The sequence below is a fragment of the Alligator sinensis genome, unplaced genomic scaffold, assembly GCF_000455745.1.
Source record: "Alligator sinensis unplaced genomic scaffold, ASM45574v1 scaffold1195_1, whole genome shotgun sequence".
Lineage (NCBI taxonomy): Eukaryota > Metazoa > Chordata > Crocodylia > Alligatoridae > Alligator > Alligator sinensis.
Window position 1 is genome coordinate 493,105 of NW_005842322.1, and position 9,568 is coordinate 502,672.

The following is a 9,568-nucleotide window of genomic DNA, read 5'->3' on the forward strand; positions in this document are numbered from 1 at the left end:
CTTTCCAAGTTCTTTTACCAGAAGAGCCCTATTATTTTTCTATAGTCAAAAAACTAGTGAAACCTAAGAGCTGGTATTTTATGAGGGATGCTTGAGTCTACTGAGGGGGCCTTTGAGTCTAAGAAAATTGAGAACCGCTTCTGTAAGCCCTCAAACACTCCCTGGGCAATGCAGGGCCCCCCGCCTGTTCCCTCCTGTAAGTCAATGCCAGGTAAGTCTCAAATTGTTTCATTCATAGGAGGAAGTGTCCATCCTCTCACCAAATAATTCTGGTTAAATTACTCATTTATCTTGTTTCTCCCCCCCCCCCGCCTCTCTTGGGTACTTACGTGGTCCTGTCATTGGTACTCTCCAATGTGCTTGTGCTCATAACACATTTGTATGGTAGGGAAGTGCAATAATCTTCATTTACAGATGGGGAATGAGGCACAAAGACTAAGAGCAGTGTAATGTAAAATTCCTGAGCTAGTTTTAAACAAAACTTTAAGCGTTTCTCAACAGGGTTCATTAGCCTGCATATAGATAACCTGCTTTCAATGCCCAAACTAGCTTGGGTATCTTTATGCTACATTACAGCCTAGACATACTCCCAGTGACTTGCCCTGGTCACATAGAAGGTCTGTGGCAAAGAAAGGTCATGAACCCAAGTCCTCCAAGTCATAGGTTAATGCCCTAGCTGCAAGACCAGTGTTCTCCTTTTCAACTAATATCTGGTGCCACTTCCTTCCCCACCTTTCTCTAGTAATTGTTTCTTTAAAAGTATTCAGAAAAAAGTAAAATAAAAAAATAATGCAGTTACTTTAGTAGGTAATTAAAAGGCACGGGTAAAACCAGGCAGGGAAATTGTGAAAACTGGGGGTAGAAACTGAGGCACAGGGAAATATAAATTACATCAGGAAAAATGGTGGTAGTATCAGAGACAAAAGCTAGACATCCCACAGTAGTTCTGTTTTAAGTACAAAAGCAACCTTCCTTCTTAGCAATGGTAACCTCTCTGATAAGCCATGGCTGCTATTCCAAGAAATAAGGTACCAGTATATGAAACTATACTGTTCAAGAAAGAAGAACTCAAACTGAAACAGAGGCAGAGAAAGCCTAGGAGAATGATTAGGGGAGTGGAGAACCTATCACATGAGAAGCAACTAAAAGAACTTGGCTTGTTCAGCCCAACTAAATGAAGGCTGAGAGAGGATAAGACTGCTCTCTATAAATACATCAAGGGGTAAATACTAGGGCTGTGCAAAACGGCACTGTTCCGTTTCGACTTGCATTTTGATGGAACAGCTTTTCATTTCGAATTTCGTTTCAATTCAAAACTTTTGTTCCCTTTTGTTTCGTCGAAACAGTTCCACTGTTTCAATGCTGTTTTGACGTTTCGCCCATAGGCTATAATGGGGAAACTGGGAACAGCCTATACAACTTTGTCATTTCCAGTCTGATTAGGATGAAACTTGCAGGACTGGTAGCCCCTTCTGAGGGCATGAAGCCTGCCATGGTTCAAGGAGATACGTGCAGGGGTTTCAGGGAAACTGCACCTCAAAGTCTTGAGCGCAAAAAAAACTCATGTCACATATATGTATTAAGCCAAAGTGGGGTCAAAACCGCAGGCATGCTAGCCCCTGCAGAGGCAACGAAGCCTGCCAGGTTGCAAGGAAAGGGGCACAGGGGTTTGGGGGAAACTGCACCTCAAGCTGTGGACAAGCAAAACTCATGACATGGGTGACAGTGTGTGTGTTAAGGCGCAGCAGGGTGAAAGCTGCAGGCTTGCTAGCCCCTGCTGAGGCCACGAAGCCTGCCAGCTACCAAAGAGATAGGTACAGGGGCTTCTGGGGCCCTGCACCTCTGGCTGCTAACAGAGCAGTTTCCCTCAGAGTAAAGGCTCCCTCTCCTTACTTTAGTTTCTGTTTCCCCTCAGGGAAGCCCAGCTTGAGCTTCAAAACTCAAAATGTTTTGAAACTTTCGAAACGTTTTGACTTGCCTTGTTTTGTTTTGTTTCGAGACTGTTTCGAAGCTCTCTGTTTCATTTCAATTTTGCTGTTTCATCATAGATTTCATAGACATCGGGGCTGGAAGGGACCTCGGAAGATCATCGAGTCCCGCCCCCCGCCCAAAGGGCAGGAAGTCAGCTGGGGTCATAGGATCCCAGCAAGATAAGCATCCAGTTTCATCTTGAAGGTGTTCAATGAAGGCGCTTGAACCACCTCCGGTGGCAGGCTGTTCCAGACCTTGGGGGCTCGGACAGTAAAGAAGTTCTTCCTCATGTCCAGCCTGAAACGATCTTGAAGTAGTTTGTGACCATTCGACCTCGTCATCCCTTGGGGAGCTCTGGGCAGCAAACGTTCCCCCAGATGCTGGTGGTCACCCCTGATAAGCTTGTAGGTGGCCATCAGATCACCCCTGAGCCTGCGCTTTTTCAGGCTAAAGAGCCCCAGGGCTCTCAGCCTGTCATCGTAGGGTCTGCTTCCCTGACCTCTGATCATGCGCGCGGCTCTTCTCTGGACTCTCTCAAGCTTCTCCACATCCTTTTTGAATTGTGGAGCCCAAAACTGGACACAGTACTCCAGCTGCGGCCTCACTAAGGCCGAGTACAGGGGGAGAATGAAGCTCAAAGCAAGTCGAAACAGCGTCAAAATGAAACTGCCGGCAAAATTTCGCACAGCGCTAGTAAACACCAGGGAGGGAGAAAAGCTATTTAAACTAAAGGACAATTCTGGCACAAGAACAAATGGATATGAAGCGGTCATGAATAAATTTAGTCTAGAAATCAGAAACAGGTTTTTAATTGTTACAAGAGTGAGGTGCCAAAATAACTTTCTAACAAGAGCAGTGTGGCAAAAATTCCACGTAGTCTTAAGTTGGAGCCTGATAAATTTATGAAAGGAATTACAATATGTGCTTGACTGTGGTCGCAAAAGATGGGATGCAATGACTTCCAGTCCTGCACACTTCACACTAAAATCCACTGACGGTTCCATTAACATATCAAAAGTGCAACCAAGAAGATTTCTGAAAGACCTCCCCCTACCAGAATGACTGCACAGGGAGCAGTGTTGGTTGGACTCACTGAAAGGTGAAACATGACAGCTTCTAAGGTAGAGAGCTTTCAAGCAGCCAGGTCTGGGAAGAAGGCTTGAGCTGAATTTTTATATTATGTTATTAATAAAGCCAAACCCCAGGAAAGGGGTGAGCTTTGACTAGCCACAGTATGCAGAGTTTGTTCCATGGGGGTCAGAAAAGGCACATGCTCACACCAGTAGAGTTAATGGGGTTCTCATCTTGTCACAGAGCATTCCATCAAAATCAAGGAGTGAGCCCCTGGGGAGCAATTAGGATAGGAAAGTCAGGGCACATCTGGCCTACGTCACTTAAAACCCACCAGCAACGAGGCCCCTACAGTAGATCTACAGGGGTTAGATAGTTTTGTCTTTCCTGAAACATCCATCAGCCTGGAATTTGAGAGCAGAAGGAAAGCAGACAATGTCCATGTACGCTGAGGAGTGCTATAGAACTACATGCAGGCCTTGTCTAGTGTTAACCCTTCTATAAAGAGGTCTGCCTTGCTTTCCATTTGGCAACATGTCTCAGGCATGGCCACATCAGCCCGAAAATGTATTCTAGGACCTTCTAATATCCAACAACCGGCAATAAGATGATCCCACCAGAACTGTCCTACATAAAACTCAGATGGGCCCCATCAGCCCAGTTCAGGACACAGCCTGGGCACCTGAGAGAGTCTTCTGAGTCCAAAGGAAGGACAAAACCCATAGTCTTCAGTAGACTGTCTCAGAGGTACTCCATCGCCAGTAGGCTAGGCACATCACAGACAGCAAGAAAACAATACCTTCTCCTCAGATCTCATAGGCCTTTAAGAAGTCTGGGGGAGGAGGAGTCCCCCAGACTTGATTCACTGTTGTTACCTTGATGTTGCACTATATTAAAGCTGTAAATGTTGCTCTAGATATCAGGTCTGATTTGAGCCCCCATACTTCAGGGTACCAACTTGTTCAAAACCAGCAAGTAATACTTCGTACACTTTTCATCTGAGAAGGAGTTCAAAGCACTTTAATATCATCAATCCTCATAAATCAATGTCCCCGTGAGGCAGCACGGGATGATGGATTTAGTTCGTAGCTAAGAGATAGGAACTCTTGAGTGCCATCCTCTGCTCCAACACCGACTCGCTGAGTTTATTGTCCACTTAATAATCTCCTCAGCTGTCAAATGGAACTGACCTACCTCAGGAAAGGTTTCATGTTTTAATGAAAGCACAGTATGGCAAAACCACAGAATCGCTGTGAATAAGAACGGGGCATTATGTATTTCGATTTGTAAAAACATTAAAATGGCCAGCTCTGCTTAAGCTCTAAAAAGCTGTAATCCTTAAGTACAGCTGAGATAAACTACAGCAAATCCTTTTTTTCCTTAAACGCTACCCCCTTCTTACAATTATAATGCAGCGTTATAATGTTGTGTAATACAATGTTGGTAGGCATCGATAACACACATTTTTCAGATATACAGAGAAAATAGGTCACTTGACCAAAGTGTGTGAGGGACAAAACCAGCAACAAAAGAGCCCTGGCTTCCAGCCCCTTGTCCTAGCCACAAGACTTGAGTCTATAAATCAGCACTTCATTTTCAGCCTCTCCTGACACAGAATATTTTTGCTTCTGTAAAATCTCTGGATCACCCAGAACTCCTCTGCTTGTTGCTCACTAAGCTAAGTTTGGCTGTTAGCTCTCACACCTTAGTCACTCAGTTCCTGTCAGCACCTCAGCTCTTAAAATTTCCTGAGAACAAACCCCTGAACTGTACCCAACCCATCTTTAAAATAAAGAAATAAATAAAACATTTCTGGTTCTTCCTCATGCTCTGCTCTCTGATTTCATCTACTGCCAAGAGCTCACCATTTAAAATCCTACCTCTGCTATTCACCAAGGTCACAAAGCCCCTCTCCTTTCAGGACCTAGAGAGCTTTTACTAGAACTTACATATGTTAAATGTTTTCTTCAAATCAAAACTTCCACCCCCATCCTCCAAATGACAGCTGGACCACTGCCTATGTTCCTCCCATCTGTGAGGATGATCCAGCTAAAATACCAAAAATATATGAATAAAAAGAAAAAGAAAGAGCAGAAAATTCCAAGAACATAGACCTGGTGATACTAGAGAGATTCTTCCAACTATAGCCTTAGTTCACAAGGACCCCGACACTGGCTTTTCTCCAACAAACCTTGGACCTAGGTAAAGACTTCATAGACATTAGGGCTGGGAGGGACCTTGCAAAATAATTGGGTCCAGTTTGCAATCTGATCCATTTGAGAGGGACTGCACTGGTATGGGATCAAATGATAATATTTTCCCTTCCAGATCAGAATCCTCTTTGTCCCTATAGAATATCTTCAGCAAAATAAAATAATGAAACACTCTGTACTATTTGACATAGAGAATATCTTTCCACTTAAAGGATACAGGGAGCCTCCAGAAAAAGCCACAGCACAATATGTTGCACAGGTGATTCAGGAGCCCTCCACTCACTATTAGCTGAAGCATCTGGTAATGGGATGTATGTAGTCACACACCTGATCAAATGCCTTCTCCCAGTGTTCTTGGAAATAGGAATATTATTTTAATGTGCTTAATGTGGCTGACACTTGTTCAGCAGACCCTTCTTTCCCTCTCTTTCCTCTGTTATAAATGACCAATTACCTAATCTGAGGTAATGCAGACTCTGGTTGAAGCTAATGAAGACGCGGTGGGTGAGATCCTGCTTGCAGCACATAGTCCCATTAGGGAAGATTAATCACCTTTTAACTTGCATTCCTGAATCTTGGCTCCAAGCCGTGTAGAAAGCAGAGAGAGAAGCATCCATCATGTTAACCAAATAACACAGCAAACACGCTGCAGCTGGTCAGCTGCAGGGCAGTCTCCTGACAGGAGTGCCAAAGATGCAAACCAAAAGGCTAGCAGTGGCTCTCCAAGAAAACCTGAAGAGGTCGGAGATTACTGCTAAGGAAGCATGATAAGGAGATCTCATGTACAGGCTTACAAAGAGAGAGAGCATGGCATCCATCTGAAAATTATGTCCATTCAGCTTACAAGAAATGTTAGGCCTCTGGTAGCTACTTAAATGAACTGTAGGCACCATCTACTTAATGCAATGCACTGAGAAAATTGAGGGTTATCAGAGGGGAGTAGGAAGAATCTTCTTGGACACAGTCAAACTCTGAGTGTTCAATACTCCCCCATCCTAAACACCATATAGAAGATGGCTTCAGAGACAGTAGGCATGTCTATGTGAGACACTTCTGCACAATTGTTACTGCACAGTTATTTAGTACTGGCATTAGCAAGCACTAAATAAATATGCAGCAACTGGAGTTATTGTGCAGTAGCACTGGTGAACATCTTTAGGTGATGCTACTGTGCAATAGCCTAATAATACTGCACAGTAGGGTATTAGCACTGTCCATGCTGTAACGCACTACTGAGTAGTATTTTTCAACTATTGCACAGTCAGCATCTCATGAAGACACACCCAGTGTCACCTTATCTATCTGTTTAATTAGTATCAGCAGTGTAGGGATGCAGCTGCATGCCCAGGGCAAAGTGGAATCTATGATTTATAGTTCATGATAGTAGACATACAGCTGCTAGCAGCAGCCACTTTTTTTTACCCTCTATCACAATTCAGTGCCCGGGGTGGTTGTCCCTGCTGCCCCCTACACCCACCTCTCCAGTTATGCCATTATGCAGTATTCACCTGAGCAACCAAACGAGCACCAGAGCACCAAATGTTTCACTGCTGTCACCAAAACCTGACACTGATATAGACTATCCATGCTCCTCCTTATTCTCAGAAGTTCACCTTCATGAGGACAAATCATGCCATTCCTTATTCACTTCCCAAAAAGGAATGGTACATTGCTTACGTGACTGGAAGGAGAGAGAGGTGGGATGACAGCCCTGGGAGATTTCAGCTCTGATTGACTGCAGACTAATGATAGATAATTACTTGAGCTGAAGCAGTGGAAAGGAGGAAAAATGACTACCTTCATCACCAAGAGGGAGTAACCCAACAGAAAAAGACCAGCTTCATATAGCAAACTTTTTTTAAAGCTTGGATCTTTGTGGTGGAGTTATTCTAAAAGTTGTGTTTCAGTGATGTTGCCAATGAACTTTAGACCTGTTGGACTGTGACATTCTCTGTCCTACTCTCTTTCCCATCAAGGAAAGCCTCCCAATCCCTTCTCAACTTCAACAGGAGTGGGGTTCTTTAAACATCCCTTCATGAATTTCTGCAGCCACCCCGTGCACCCAGTGAGCAAGCTGATTTTTCCAGCTCTCCACAGTTCTTAAAGTCGTTCAGCCTCCTTGGTGGCTGATCAGAGCAATTCCCTGGAATCACCAGCTGTGATCATTCAATGAGGCGTCTTCTTAAAGCACCAGAACACTGAACCCACAGAAAATAATTCAAGAATCAATGCCTGGCTCCCACTCCAAATGAGAAATAAATTGCAAGAAGTTAGTATGTCCGGCCATGGGCATCACTTAGCGTGTCAGAGGACAAACCAGCACAACGGGGGGAAAACAAACAAACTAGAAAGATAGAGAAAGTTGCATTAGCCCATGAGAAATGCCCGATGACACTCAACTCATTGCTATGATCCAGGAGAGAAGAATACAACCCTTTGTCTAGAAGTATTCCAAGCAGCTGCTCAGGATTGGGCTCCTGCTATTTTTCAGGCCAGAGAAAAGGTACTGAACAATATTGCTGCAGAAAGGTGACAGTACAAATTGCCCCAGCAGCATACCTCAGCTCTGACCCAGATGTCAGTCTTTGTTAGAACTAGGTGAATAAACTATATTGGACAATTCAGTCAACAGATGTTGCCTTTCTTTTGATTTCTGAAACAGCACCAAATTTTCAAATTTACTTATTAGGTGAAGTTATTCACCAGCTTCTTTGGGGAATGATTCTTGGCTTGCACCTGATCTTTGCATTATGCAGAGTTTGCAAAGTCCTGGTTAGCTGCATAAATATCATGTGATTTCTGTTTCCTATGCTGCAGGGTCTTCCCCTTGAAAGCACAAAGCAATTCTTCTACAACCAAGTGAAAACAGGCTTTCTAAGAATATTCAAACTTGACATTTGCTTTTTCAGAGTACTAGTGCTACTAAAGATCAAATATTCACGTTTGCAAAGAACAAACACTACGTAGTCAGGAATATGCTCAAATCAAAATTTGTTTTAGTATCTGAACCATCAGATGTGAACATATATTTTCCACCATTCACTTAGCAGAGAGCCCAAAGAGTGGGAGACCCATGAAAGCTAATACATCTGAAGTCCCACCCTAAGAACCAAATATGGGCACTGATGTAGGGACTTGTCCTCAAGAACTAGGTAGAGACTCTGTCCAATTCTTAATCTCCTATAAACCACCTAATGGTAGGGTTGCCAACCCTCCTGGATTGGCCAGGAGTCTGCTGGAATCGGCATTGCTCTCCCAGTGACTATCGAAAGCAGTCCTCTAGAGATATATATTGTGAACGGGTTGAACAGTACAATTAATGATATTACGTCATGTTGGAAAAAATATCTCGAGTAATAGCTTCGGGAGAAACCTGCGGATTTTGCTGTTTTGCAAAAAGCTCTCTGCAAGCTGGCAGGGTTCTGGCCTGCGAGGGACTGGGAGGGAGCAGGAGGAGGGCAGTCAGGCAGGGGGCACCTAGTGCACATGTGCGCTCACCCATGCATCTGGCCGCCAGGCAGTCTGGACAGCAGCTCCTGCAGGTAAATGGAGGTGGGGGAGGGGAACAGAGGGAGGGAGTTGGGCAGAGCTGGGGCTGCTGCCCAGCTGGGCGCTAAGTGGGGCTTGGGCCCTGACAAGGCAGGACGGGGTCCATGGGCAGCTCGTCCAAGGGGTTGGCAGGATGGGGCCAGTTCCACACCACTGCGCACATTCCCAGGGGATGGGGGGACCTGTGCCCCCTAGATCCATGTGCAGAGTGAAGGTGGGCCTGGGCACAGGCTGCCCACTGCACTGCAGACTGGTGTTCCCTCTGCTGCCCTCCCCCGAGGCCTCCACAGCCCAGCTGGTGCGACCCAGCACTCCAGGGCACAGTGGGGCCATGCAGAAAAGCCTCTTACCAATGTGATCTCTGCGCTGCTCTGGCGGCACGTCCTCAGTGCGCATGACAGCAGTGAGGGGCACAGCCCTGCACTACCACTGCTCCTGCTGCTGCCATGCTGGCAGGGGACACCGTGCCAGGGCCGTGTGGAGTTTGCAGTGGCAAAGAGATCCCTGTACAACCCCCCCTGTTCCCTGCAGCACCAGGTTGCATCTGGTGGTCTGCAGAGGCCCCAAGTGAGGGCACCAGGATGGGAGCCTGAGCCTACAGTGGGCAGCCCACCTCACCCCATGCACTGATCTGGGGGACACGGGTCCCTACTGCCCCCCAGAGAATTTGCACAGTGGTGGGGAGCAGCTCCCCCTCCCCCACAAGCCTGCAGCAAGCAGGCAGCAGGGGGAAAGCCAGGCTCTGGTCTGCTGCAGCAGTCACC